This window comes from Gossypium arboreum, chromosome 6, assembly GCF_025698485.1.
Source record: "Gossypium arboreum isolate Shixiya-1 chromosome 6, ASM2569848v2, whole genome shotgun sequence".
Taxonomy (NCBI): Eukaryota; Viridiplantae; Streptophyta; class Magnoliopsida; order Malvales; family Malvaceae; genus Gossypium; species Gossypium arboreum.
This window is the reverse complement of record NC_069075.1, coordinates 102,093,884-102,108,496: the sequence shown is the minus strand read 5'-3', so window position 1 is coordinate 102,108,496 and position 14,613 is coordinate 102,093,884. Positions and strand designations below refer to the sequence as shown.

General features: G+C 34.8%; 1 non-coding gene across 1 annotated transcript; it reads right to left on the bottom strand.

Moving 5' to 3' along the window:
* Positions 1–13,191: 13,191 nt before the first annotated feature.
* LOC128294897 (small nucleolar RNA R71) lies at positions 13,192–13,298 on the bottom strand. The gene has a single exon (XR_008285204.1). It is a non-coding gene; the product is annotated as a small nucleolar RNA R71 (small nucleolar RNA).
* Positions 13,299–14,613: the final 1,315 nt, after the last annotated feature.

Below are 14,613 nucleotides of genomic sequence, written 5' to 3'. Positions count from 1 at the left end.
GCAGTCCAGGCCCTCCATTATCCTTTTAGTGGCCTCCAACCAATATTCCGCCACATTAGGAGCCACGCCAGCCACGCCCTTAAAGATTCAACCCTATTCGAACAAAGTCACTCCGGAATGGACCTTCGATTTTCGCTGCCATTATTGGGCCCAACGACCCTTTCCAAAATTTTCAACATTACCTGTGACAATGCATCTTCTCCCGCCGCTTGATCATATGGTCCATTCCCAGCCACAGGTGAGGCCAGAGCCTCTTCTACTCAAAAATTGGGCACATGGCCCAATGCTGACGATTCAGCCCTAAAACTTTTGCGGCCTCGGCCACGGCCCCTTGAACCACTTCTAGCACTCATATTCGATTTGCGTATTATCTGGATTAGAAATTTTATGAAGTCTTAGTTAGTTTCAATAATTAACCCGATGTTTTATGGAAGTAATTAAAGAGAAGATTGTTTTTGAAAATCCTCTACAGTTTCAAGTTCCTACGGGCTTTGGTTCCATTCTAACAAAATCATCTAGAGTAGCCCTCTAACTATTTACTGTATAATAATTTAAACAAATTTAAGAGTAAAAGTACTTACTTGGTTTGACGTCGAAGACTCGATGTGCCGCTTAGCAAGACTTCTATTTTTCCAAAACATTGTGATCCAATCAAAAATATATTTTTTTTAAAACACAAAAAGAAACCAAGTAATAAGGCCCAATTCACTGCACAAGTTTTGCAACCTGGACTCTGATACCACGAAATGTATCACCCCAAACCCGACCCGGACATTATGGCCAAACTCGGCTTGTTACATTGAAGTGTTTTAGTGAAAACCCTTCTTAAAATAAGAGAAAATCTTAAAAATAAACTCCTTTCAATCACTTGTTTGAAACATAAGATTTGATGAAAACATGTCACTTAAAAATTTAGTTGCGAAAACATAGAAAAGACATACTATAGTTTAAGAAACCATGTTCAACTTCTTATAATTACATCACATAGAAATAATACTCCGAATAATAACAAAATGGAAGCCCTATTACAATCTGATTTGAATAGTGCTTAATAAAATAGAAACTTATATGTTTTAAAAAAAAAAAACAAGTTCAAATTATCTTGCTAGCTGGTCACCCAGACTCCCTCCGAACATCGAACCTTCTACTGAGCATCACCAGAAAAATAAAATAAAAGAGGGGGTGAGTTTTCGCAAAATCAGTGCGTACAACCCTCGATGAAAAACAAGAATTCAAAGAGAAATTGTCAAACATGCAATGCAATCCAATCCAAATTATCCATCCGCTACACACCAGCTCCGTCCCCCGTCACACCATGTGGGGATATAAATATCGACCCACCTAGCCCACACACCAATGGTAGCCTAGTTGTGAAACTACCTTCATTTACATATTGGGCTTTAAAAGTTGTCGGTGAATCCACGACTGTCAGGCAACCATGCGATCCTCCTATACTTCCTCCGTTCCATAGTTCCCACCCCATATGCAGCCTAAGCAGAACATCACATGTATGCATGTCACATCCATAAAACTTACATTCAACACCTAGGGGTATTTTGGTCATTTTCGCCTTTAGAGGCATTTCGGTAATTTTCCCTTAATTAAGGTTTTCACTTACCTTGAACTGTTAACAAGTCCCGCAAGCTAAGATGAACGAATACTATGCACCGGGTAGGATTCCAGAGAAGAGGAGGTGGGTCATTAAGACCGCTTAAGCACCAAGCTCTCCCTAGACCTAGTTCTAGACATGCATATACCCGTTGCCACACCTTAACCCTTTGACTTGTCCACGGTCGCAATATATTAATTAAATCTTATGTAGTTATCATATACTAGGCCCAAAACCCCTTACATCGCCCAAAAAAATTCACATACCTGTATCTGGCCCATTAAGCCCAATCATATTTATATGGCCCATTTGGCCCAAATCACATTTATATGGCCTGTTAGGCCTAGTCACATTCATATTCATGCTCACATACAAATTCTTATCACATAGCATCAATATTCAGTCTTTGCCTATAATGAGCCCAACAGCCCATCAGGCCCATTTAGCCCATTCTGGCCGATATGGCCAAATCACAACCCAAGTCCACGGAATCGCCCGTGGGTCTTAGGCAACCTATTGGTCTCCCTCTTACGAGTGTTCGCGCACTCGCAAGACTACCGTAGCCAAACTTTCGGCTTTTAAGCATTTCAGCTTTTCGGCATTTCGGCATTTCGGCTTTTGCCGATTCATAGTGTGTGTGTAGTGTATGTACACACCTGGTAGGCAAACGTGCTGCGATTTCCTTAGCCCAAATCTAAAATCGATATCATTCAAAGATTAATCTCACATACTTATCGAATACTTTACCAAAAGTCGGAATCTCACCTTAAGCTTACCTTACGCGATAAGTATAACAACCCCTTCACTAACCACGATCAACTCCTAGATTTGCACCAATTGTAACTATTAAAACCAAAATAATATGTGACTCGTATCCAACACAAGTCCCCTTACCATACTATGGCTATTTGGCCAACCTTAGCCAATGGATGAGGAATACTTACCCAAACCGCAACACCTAAGGGGCAATACAGCAATGAGCTAAGATCCAAGATCTGATACTAATTCCCTACCACATTTGATTAGATGGAGTGAGAGACAATATTTGATACTTAGCAAAGAAACCGATTGGGAGAACAACACTTACACTAGATTTGACTAAAATAGTAGTGATTGCACCAAGGGTATTCGGCCAAAGAGGTTCGCCCCTTTACGATTTTGTATGGCAAAAGAGGGTTATTTGGCTCCAAGGAAAAAGAAAGAAAAGCCAGAAATGAGGTAGAGGAAGTATAGAATTCTGCACAAGGAAGGAGAAAAAGAAAAGAAAGGTAGATGGTTTTTGGCTTTTAGAGAAAAGAGTTTCTGGTAACAGGGTGAAGGAAATTCGGTCATTAGCTTCATACCCTAGCATTTGGCACCTATTTATAAGCCTTATAGTCGAATTTTTCCATGCCCAATTCCCCATTTGGGTCCATCACTTCTCCCTTCTCATCTCCTCGTTTTTCTCCCTGATAACCCCTTGATCCTTTCCTTAATTTTCTCTCCTGAACACTTCCCTTAGAGTCCACTTTCCTTTATTTAAAAGCCCAAATACTTGCCAACCCTGATTCTTTTAGTAATTAATTTTTAATTTATTCTATCCCTTAATTCAAACTCAAACCTTGACCAAGACCTACCTTTGCGTAATTAGCACTTAACCGGAATTATTAAGATCAAAAAGAAAAATTCAAGATTTCGGGATTTCGGGATTTTTGGGGCATTACAGGTAAGACATGGCTAAGTGGCTAAGTAATTAAATTGTAAGTGGCCGAACTAGGTACGTTTTGAGGCCTAACTATTTGGCATGTTAGCAAAAATGTGAAAATGACTGAATAATTGTGCGATTGATATTGTTGTCGATGATTAGTTGATATAATGTATGTTGATTGTATGTATAACATGATTTTGAATGAGAGTGATGCTTAGGCATGATATATTTGTATGAATGATTTGCTATGAAATATTTGAAAGACTGTTATATATGCACTCGTAATAGTATTGTAAGTTTATATGATATTGTGATATGTTGAATGACACTATCTTAATAGTGCTTTAAAAGTTGGATAAATGATACTATTTACTGAAAGTATTTGATAATATGAGGGCATGTTGATCATGCCAAAGAAATGTGAAAGTATTGAATTCATGACTATGTATGAGATTGAATGACGTCTTGCATGTGCATTGGGAAGGGTTTGTTATTATGGTTGACAGAGGAGATCCATAGAGATTCGGCGGCATATTAAGTCTGCATTTATTAGTAGTCAGTACACTGCACCAGGAGTACCATAGAGATTAGATATTTTATCACATTTATTTGTTAAATGGTAGATTTTCTACAATTATGTGCATTCGGTGGTTTTCCCACATCGAGCTTTGCTTGCATTTGTTGGAGTTTGGTAGACGGGTTTTGGGGAACTCGAGGTGTGTAGCGGATGCTTTGGGTAGGAACTTTTGCTTTGCATCATTTGCATCACCCCATGCTCATACACCATTTCACATCGATTAGGTAATGACTACGTAATGATGTGAACTTCCAATGATGGTTTTGTGTTCTTCTATTAATGCTAATATGCTTCACTGTATTTGATATTTCTAACTGTTTAAAAAATTGTTCAACTCATACTGAGCTTTCATAAGCTCACTCCCCCATAGTGTTTAACTTTTTAGGTAAACCTCGAAACTAGGATCGAACCCGACATACGGAGAATCACCTTGGACCTTAGACTACTTTTAATAAGTATTATTAATTCTCTATAGGTTTTGGTTTGTAATTTTCAATTATTTATGGTCTGTGGCTTGATAACTTTTCATTGGGGATTCTTTTTGCATGCATGGATTACTCGAGCATAATAACTGGAAAATTCATAATAACTAGCTTAATTAAAATTTGATATTGTTATCTAATTTTCATTGCATTGCAAAGAAATCATTTTTGAAAAACACAAATCGATAAGGCAACTAAATTTTCAAAATGACATAAATAATGGTTTTTCCGCGACATTAGTTAACATCAAGTCGCTTTACAAGTAAAGCGATCAACAAACAATTTTTCTAAAACAACACTGTCAATAATAAAATGAATCTTAAGAATAGATGACATAATAAATGGATGTTTTCAAACTAACTCAAAGTACAACTACGGTTTTTCTCTAAAATGAGTTCATTTAAGGTCTTCAAAGGTAATGTAAGTTGGCTTAGTCATTTCAATGGCTAATGTAACCTTCTCAGTCTAGTCATAACGTTTAGGCCAGGTTAGGGAGATAACCTTTCTCAGTCTAGTCATAACGTTTAGGCCGGGTTAGGGAGGTTACAAATCGACATCGCAACAAATTTATTCTTTTATTCCCTTTTTCTATTTAATTTTTTACTTTGCATGATTAATATGAAATTAGAGATAATTGCATCTAGATCCATTTAACCTCCCAAACCTGACCTAGACATTCTGGCTGAATCCTAAATATTACATTGGCCATTGGAATGATGTGGAAAAACATTTCTATTTTAAATCACTATTTAAAACAAATTATCTTTTTTTTTAAGGCTAGAGATCTTGATTATTTGCTTTGTTTCAAGAAATATCATATTAATTTCAAAATCATCAAGCATCTTAAGAGTTTCATTTGTAAAGAGTAACGCTTTTCTTAGTTGTGCTTTTGAAAAGCACTATTAGCTTAAAAAGTACTTTTGGCTTTAAAGTTGTGCTAAACAAGCACCTTTTGCTTGAAAATTGTGGCTTCTGAAAAACCCTTTTGCTTAGATGGAAAAGCTAAAATTTTTAGTTTTTCTTGAGCCAAAAGCACTTTTGAACGTTAATTTACTTTTTCATCCCTCCATTTTTCTTCTCTCAAAACACAAGTTACTTCCATTTTCTTTTTCTTTTTCTCCTTCAAAGTTTAAATTCTCTAGTTCTCCCTTCTCTAATTTTATTTGCTTCTTCCATTTTATTCAAGATTTTTGTTGATGTCTCTCTCTCTCTCTCTCTCTCTCTCTCTCTATTCCCATATTTTCATCTTCTCATTTCAACTCCCTATTTAAGTTTTTAGTTTTTTCCCATTTCAAGTTAAACTCTTTTTGGTTGCCGCTGAGTTTGGTTGCTCTCTATTTTTAGGTTAACTTTCTCATTTCACCTTTGATTTTCTTTGGTTTTTTGTTTGGTTTCTGAGTTTGATTATTTTGTTTTTTTTTTCATTTTGCTTTGATTCTTTTGCTAATTTTTTCTCCTTTGATTTGTTGGATCTCGATGCCTCAAGATAATAAATTTTACTATAGATTGATCTTTGTTAACTTGTTTATAGATGATCACATATAAACATATATAATACATAGACAACAAAATAGGTTATATTGAGAATATTTCTTGTGAGTTTTAAACTTATTACCTGTTTATAAGAACATGACAATAATGAGTAAGGACATTGAATAACTATAAGATTGATACAAAGTATACCATCCATCACCACTTTTTGGAATATAATTAGATATGAATATGTTAGATACTACATCATTACTATAACACCCCTAACTTGTCTTCGTTGCTGGATTAGAGTTATGGAGTATTACAGAAAAATTCAAAATATTTAAACTGAAATAAATACAATTATACAATTTAATTAGTATCATTCCATAATTCATTTAAATCAAGTAGGAAATAAATATATGGCCCTACAATTGGGCTTACTGGGCCCTAAAAACATTTTGAAAACAATTCAAGATGAAATCGAAAAAATCAAACAAAATTTCTGAAAAACTTGAAAATTTGTAAAATAAGGGTCACACAGCCGTATGGCCAACCCTAGACCATGTGAACATTCGAAGTCAGGACACACGGCCGTGTCCCAGGTCATGTCGAATGTTCGCTCGTGTGAGTATTCGAAATAGGGCCACAAGGATTATTCGTAGGCTGTGTGCTAGACTGTATGTGTATACGAAGTTGGTCAAAGGCCGTGTGCTAGGTAGTATGAATACTTGTAACACCCCTAACTCGTCTCCGTTGCTGGATAAGGGTTACGAAGCATTACTTTACAATTGAAAACATTTAAACATCATAACATTCAATAACGTAAATCTATTATAAACCATTTAATCACATAAATTTTGTCTTTAAATCAAGCCATCGAGGCTTAAAAAATAGTTTAACGACAATTCAATACTAATTTGAAACAAACAAAAAGTTAGGGAAAAAGTAGAAAAAATTGGAAACATGGGCACATGGTCGTGTGGCCAGGCCGTGTGGCATAGCCCCAGGCCATGTAAATTTTGAACAAAGGACACACGGCCATGTCTCAGCCCGTGTCCTCACTCGTGTAACTCACACGGCCGTGTCACATGCCCGTGTGCCAGGCTATGCATTTCTCTAAGTAGCCCCACATGCTTGTGTGCCAGGTTGTGTGCTAGGCCGTGTAACTCACTAGCCAGTAGACTAAGAAACTTTCAGCTGACACACAGTCGTGTCGCCAAGCCATGTGCCTCACACGACTGCGTCACATGCCCGTGTCCCACGCCGTGTGACCCAAAATATACATTTAATACCCAATCACCTAAACCATATAAGCATACATTTAAGGGATTTAAACACCATTGGAACATACATAAACATGCCATTTCAATCATCCTAAATCACTAACCAATGTGCCATTCAAAGGCACCATAATTGAATCAAACATCATTTTCCAAATCAAGTCAACCTTACCTAATTTCTTGCATAAAAACCTAGTTTAAATAAGTGCCAAAACACACCATAAATTACCATTGTCAAGCTATTTCAAACATACCAAAACAACCTTTCATACATGCACTTATAAGTGACAAAAATGTCATACTTCGGTAAGACATTGCAATTACCAAATTAGCATTACATAACATTCTAAACATTTCAACCACAAATTCATCTACATAAATGTATATACATGCCACTACCCTAGAAGATACAAAAACTATTGACTTAGATGGATTGTGTGAGCCGGTTGAATGATCCTTCCAAAATGTCAGCAACAGTTATCTTCTAAAAAATCTATAAGAACTGATAAGCTTACAAAGCTTAGTAAGGACATAGTATAACATTTAACCTAAATACAACTAAATAAAATTCCTATACTATATAATTCAGAGTTACCGGAGTATAAACAAGGTGTGTAAGTGTATTCAGAGGTATCGAAATACAAACAGGGGCACATATGTGCATTCAAGGGTACCAAAGTACAAACAAGGGTAAGCATGTGCATTTAGGGGTACCAAAATACAAACAGGGTCACATTCCATTCAATGTATATGACCCTTAACTTTTCATTAATTACACATTTTCCTTAAACTTTTATATCTTTTGCATTTTAGTCCTTTAACCCAAAAATCATCAATTTTACCATTCTCTAGAAATCAAATTACAATCGAATAACAGTCCCTATTAAACATAAAATTTACTATTAAACCTTGAAAATTTGACATTTTAACAATTCAATCCCTAAATTAAAATCTAACAAAAATCACTTCACAAAACAACCAAATACTATAGTCAAAGCTTCAAACACATAGTTATCATCATAAACCTTCAAGATTCATCAATGGCAACTCCTAAAATTTTTAACAGGTTCAAAAATGAAGGTAGGGGCTAGCTGGACCTAGTTGTAACGATCTCAAAAATATAAAAATTACAAGAAATGGGAGAAAAATTCACTTACATGCAAGCTTTAACCTAGCCAAAACTTCCAAGCTTCAACGAAGGTTTTCTCATTTCATTTTTAGGTGATCATTTCCATTAAGGAAGATGATCATCTTCTTTACTATTATTTTACTTAAGTTAAATTTACTAAATTACAAATTTACCCTTAATATAACTTACATTTTAAACCAATTCCATCCCTTAACCGTCCAACACTTAATAACAAGGGTTTAATTGCTTCATAGGTCCTCCCTTTTGTGATGATTAAACTATTAACTCATGAAATTGCCTTAATCAACAAATTTTATACCTTTTATAATTTAGTCCTTTTTCTTAATTAGCTATTTAAACGTTAAAATTTGTTAACAAAAAATTAATATGACTCTAATGGCCTCATAAATATTTTATAAGTAATATTTATGAGCCGACACAATGGAAATTTGTGCCCTCAAAACTACTATTTCATCACCGTTGAAGAATGGATTTCTACAATACTGCACCTAAAAACATTAAATTCACGTGGCCGTGTGAGGTGACCGTGTGTGGCACACGGTCATGTGACAGCCCATGTCCCAGGTCGTGCACACCATTTTCAACCCCTAAAAGAAGCAAATTCATGCACCATTCCTTGCACAAGAAGACATATCATATTTAACTCATTTTCATGGTTCAAAAACACATTCAAATCACCAATTACATGCCAAAATTTCATTCATCTCGTGCCTAACCAATATGCTATTCAGAGGCACCACAAGCAAAGATCATTCATTCAACTATCATAGTTAAGAAATCAAATGGCATTATTCATCTATTCATATTCAAACTATCAACCAAAATGGTCAATATATACAAACCTGCATATCAAGTTACCATTCCAAGCAACATGACCTAATTCATATCATTACGGATCACCAAACCAGAACATTTAATTACATACATTCAAAACTAACCTTTTCACTAGAATTACCATTATAACAGAACTTACATATAAATAACAAAACATCTATATAAATGCCACATCCCAAAATAGAAAACAACAACTACCAATATGGCTAGATAGTGTGAGCTTTCAGTCAATCCGTTCGGTCAGTCCGTAAACTTGACAACCACAAAAAAAATAATAAGTAAAACAAGTAAGCTAAAGAAGCTTAGTAAGCTCATAGTATAAACATCACAAACTTACCTTACACATGTAGATATTCAATTAAATAAATTATATTTCCTCATACCCAAATACAAGGTCACACACCACATTCGCATTTCATTCACATATTAAAATATATCATAAACTACATAAGTTGAAATTTAATAAACACATAGCTCGATAAACTAAGTAACTTGACTAAAATACTCAAGTAACTACACCACACCAAAGGCATCATAGATGCATAACAAAGGCACCAACGTGCAGAAAGAGGCACGATTGTGCAACCAGAGGCACCAAAGTGCAAACAGAGGCACCTAAGTGCAATTCTTTACAAGTGCGTATACTAACCCTCTTGGCATGCCAATCGTATCGTAGTCGTTTACTATGTTTAAATGAGCAATTAGCTGAATCAATCATGAAAGACCCCAAACTCGATTTAGACGTCGTGGTCAAATCTCGAAAGTCACATTCAAACTGTTGAAAACATTTACTTGTTGAAAATAACTAGATTTCAGTTGTTTTTACGAAAACTCTAAAATTTAAATACCGAGTAATTTTGTTTGAAAAACTCTTATTAAAACATTAATATTGAAAAGCATCATTATTACATTGAAATCTCGTCTTAGATCATTAACCTAAAAATTTGCAATATTTTTAATTTGTTGTAAAAAAAAGATTTTGGTAAAAATCTTTCGTAGTGGACTTTTGAAAATACTTAGAAAAATTACAAACATTTAGGCTTGTTTAAAAATCAAGAAAAATCATAAAAATTTAAATAAACTCAATAATTCAAAATATTTGTAAATCTATTAAGCATGCATGCATGACACTCTAAAGTTATGAAGTAAAGAAACAACCTAACAAAAATTCCAGTGTCCAAAATAACATCCCAAGTAGTTAATAAATAATTTATTAAAATCCATCTGAGAGACTTCTCCGTTTGCTGAATCCGAGTCCTAAGTCCGTGAATCAACTGAAAGGTTATGAAACTAAAATGGTGAGGTTTTAAAGCCCACTGTGAGTCTTATAACAAGTTAAATAACAATAAGCAAATACTTGTCATACAACATAATAAATTTTATGCACATGATCATAGCAGTGCAATTTTTGTAAAACAATTTTGCAAATTTTCATAAAACACCCTATCCATCACTGCTACACTCCAAAAAGAGTTCCCCATCCAATCATTTTAATTTATGCGGGTGAAACCACCAATATTCATAGACAAACTACCATGTAGGTTGTGGATAAAACACAAATTTGTAGACAAGCTACCATGTAAGTGTAAACTGAAAAATATATAGGATTTTTCCTATATAATTCGTCACCTTTTTACTTAAATTTGTTGTTAAAACCAAGTAATTGTTTAATAAGTTAATGAAATATATGAAAATATGAAATTGGGACATAGAAATTATTAAAATGTGATTTTATGTCTGTATTATATAGTTTTCATGTAGAAAATGGCTTCTTTTATATTAATTTGAGCATATTATATTTTCAAGCTATAAAGTGGGCAATGCATGATTAAATTAAATAATAAAATATAAAGTTATATTTAATAATTTATTTTAATATATTTCATTAATAAATTGGGTTTTAATTAATTAAGTAAATTGATTAATTAAAGTGATTAAATTATATTCTTTGGTCCTCTAAATTATCTACTATTGTTGGACAGGTCTGAGAGCTTTATGTTGATTACAAAACCATCCAAATAGAGGACCAAATCAACCCAAAATTTGGCTGCATGAGGATGTTCATAAATAAAATATTGGTTTAATTATACAAGGTCCTTGAACAGTTGAAGAAATCAGAGATTTACCCGAAGAATTGCAATTGACCGAGTCCTGATCCTGATGATGTTGTGGCACTTAAATCAAGAAAAAATCAGCCACACTCCCAAAAATCATGGTTGACCACTCTTGGATCAAGTTTCAAATGATGGACACTCCTATTTTTAGTAAACTAGCTTCCTTGCCTTACTTATAAATAAGATCCCATTTCTCACTTATCCCTCATCCCTCATTCATCCCTCACTCATTCATCATTCTCTCCTCTCTCAACTCTCTTAGCTTTCTTTCCCCCTCATGCCTATCATCATCTTTGCATAAGTATTTTTAACAAATTATCCTCTTAAAGATCCCTTGGTTGGCCAACTTGGATAGCCAGGAGCAAAGTGAAGGAACGAAGGTGCCCTCGTCAGTTAAAGTCTTAGGTGAAAGCCACTTTGATTTGGGTTTAATCTTTCTTTTCTTTAACTTAATTCAAGAATGTTTACTTTGTGTTTACTGTTCTTGTTTACAACAATGATAGCTTAATTTTATTTAAGTTAGGATGATTGCTTTGATTATATAATAATTATTTGATTCATGCGTATAATGTTTGTGCCTCAATCAATCATGTTTTCAATTAAAATCAAGTCTGTATTTCATTCATACGTGATTGAAATGCACCTGAATTAGCTAAGCGATCCTAACCAGATGACCGCTAATGGACGCATAATTGAAATGTGCATGCTCAATTCAGATCCTAACTTGATTAAATTGCAGGTTACATAACAACCCTAACCAGGCTCTGTTATCTGCATAGTTTTTAGATTTGTGTGATTGAAATGTTTCAAACCTAACATGTCTCTGTTACCTCACACGAATACTAAAAAACCCTTAGTAAATAAGGATCATTAAAATGCGTATTTACTAAGTAAAGGATTTCGAAAGGACCTAATGTGGTTTTCAAACTCATGAAAGATCTAGTTGCCATGGAATGTTTTTCCAAATATTGATAAGCATGTTGATAATAATTTGATAAAGTAATTATCCTAGCTAATTTATGTTATAATTGTTGCTTATTGTGTTAATTTTGCTAAAATCTATTTCATTCATATAGTTGCATGTTAGGATAAATCACATTAGGTATCATTGCATCTAGATTAATTTTGAATAATTTTAATCAATACTTCCAAATCAAATTGTGTTTCTATTTACCAAGTTGTTAATAATATTTTTATAATTGAGTGACTTAGCACGAATACAATCCCTGTGGAGACGATAACTCGATACTTACTTATTACTTAATAACGATTATGTACACTTGCACAAACCCTAGCATTACAAGTTTTTGGCACCGTTGTTGAGGATTGTCAACTGTTGTCGTAGTCATTCTTTGTGAAATTATTTATTTTCAATTTGGTTATTTCTAACAGTACTAACTTATTCTTTTTAATTTTGTGATTTTCTTTTTAGGTGTTTATGAGCATTGATCAAATTATCGATTTACTCCCAGTAGACCCTAAAATTGAGCGAACTTTCAGACAAAGAAGACGTGAATGAATAGCTCAAAGACAAGTCGAGATGGTCCTTGGAAATTAGAATCAAGACCAAGGTAATGAAGCCGATATAAATTCCTATCCTCATTACCTATGATAGGGATCGATGCATTAGATAATGTGTTGTGCCGCTTTTCAATGAGTTAAATACAGGAATTAGAAGGCCATATATTGAGGCAACCCAATTCGAATTCAAACCAGTGATGTTTCAAATGATACAAGCGGTGGGCCAATTTAGTGGTATGCCTATGGAAGATCCAAATCTCCACATTTAATTGTTTATGGAGGTGAGTGATTCATTCAAGATAGCCGGTGTGATTGAAGACGCACTGAGGTTGAAGTTGTTTCTGTACTCGTTGCGAGATCGGGCATGAGCATGGCTCAATTCATTACCACCACGTTCCATATCTACATGGTAAGAATTGGCAGAGAGATTTTTGGTTAAGTATTTCCCGCCTAGCAAGAACGCTAAGTTGAGGAACGAGATCACAACTTTCCAAAAATTGGATGACGAGTCTTTGTATGAGGCTTGAGAGCGATTCAAGGAGTTACTTTGTAAGTGTCCTCGTCATGGAATTTCTTATTATATCCAGTTGAAGACATTCTATAATGGTCTCAATGCACATACAAGATTGATGGTAGATGCTTCTACGAGTGGTGCAATTTTGTCTAAGTCTTATAATGAGGCTTATGAGATCATCGAGAAGATCGCGAGTAATAACTATCAATGGCCAACAAATCGAAAAGCTTCAGGAAGACGAGTAGATGGAGTTCATGAAGTTGATGCTCTCACTTCGTTATCAGCTTAGGTATCGTCTATTCCCTCTATGTTAAACCAGTTTACCGCTAATAGTGCTAATAATTTTACAACTCAGTCACCAAGTCCGTTTGAAGTAGTTTCCTGTGTATACTACGGGGAAGGTCATTCTTTAGAGAATTGCCTATTGAATCCTGAGTCAGTGTACTATGTGGGGAACCAACACCAAAATAGAAGTGGACAAGGACCCTAGTCCAACTTCTATAATCCTTCATGGCGTAATCATCCTAAATTTTCTTGGAGCAACCAAGGAAACGGACCGGATAACAACTTTATGCAACATAGACACAACCAATCTCAAGGGTTTAATCAGTAAGCTCCAAAACCACCTCAAGTTGAGGCATCAAATAGTTTGGAGAACTTGTTGAAAGTGTACATAGCAAAGAATGACCGCAAGGAACCTTGCCGAGTGATACTGAGAATCTAAGAAATTTGGGTAAAGAACATATTAAGGTAGCGGCATTGCGAAGTGGTAAAATTCTAGAACCCCAATTGATTGAGGTTGAAGATAAGCCCATTGAGGAGAATCAACCAGCTGTTGAAATTTCTGCACCAAAGGAATCAAAATCTGCAAAGACTGATAAGGTAAATCCTAACTTAGTGAATTCAGATGCTTTAACATCTTCTTTAGATACAGATTTACCTACTCAGAAGAGTTGTTTGGTTCAACCGAATATTCCATCACCTTCATATCCGTAAAGATTACAGCAACACAAGTAGAAACAAGAGGTGCAATTCAAGAAGTTTTTGGATGTTCTGAAGTAATTACACATCAATATTCCATTGGTAGAGGCTTTAGAACAAATGTCGAATTATGTGAAGTTTATGAAGGATGTACTATCTAAGAAGAAATGACTAAGTGAGTATGAGACTATCTCCTTGACAAAGGAATGTAGTGCATTCCTATAGAATAAGCTGCCACTGAAATTGAAGGATCCAGGAAGCTTTACGATACCCTGTAACATTGGTGAATCTTACTGTGGTAAAGCTTTGTGTCACATAGGAGTAAGTATCAACTTGACGCCTAAGTCTATTTTCAAGATGCTAGAGATAGGAGACGTAAGACCTACAATTG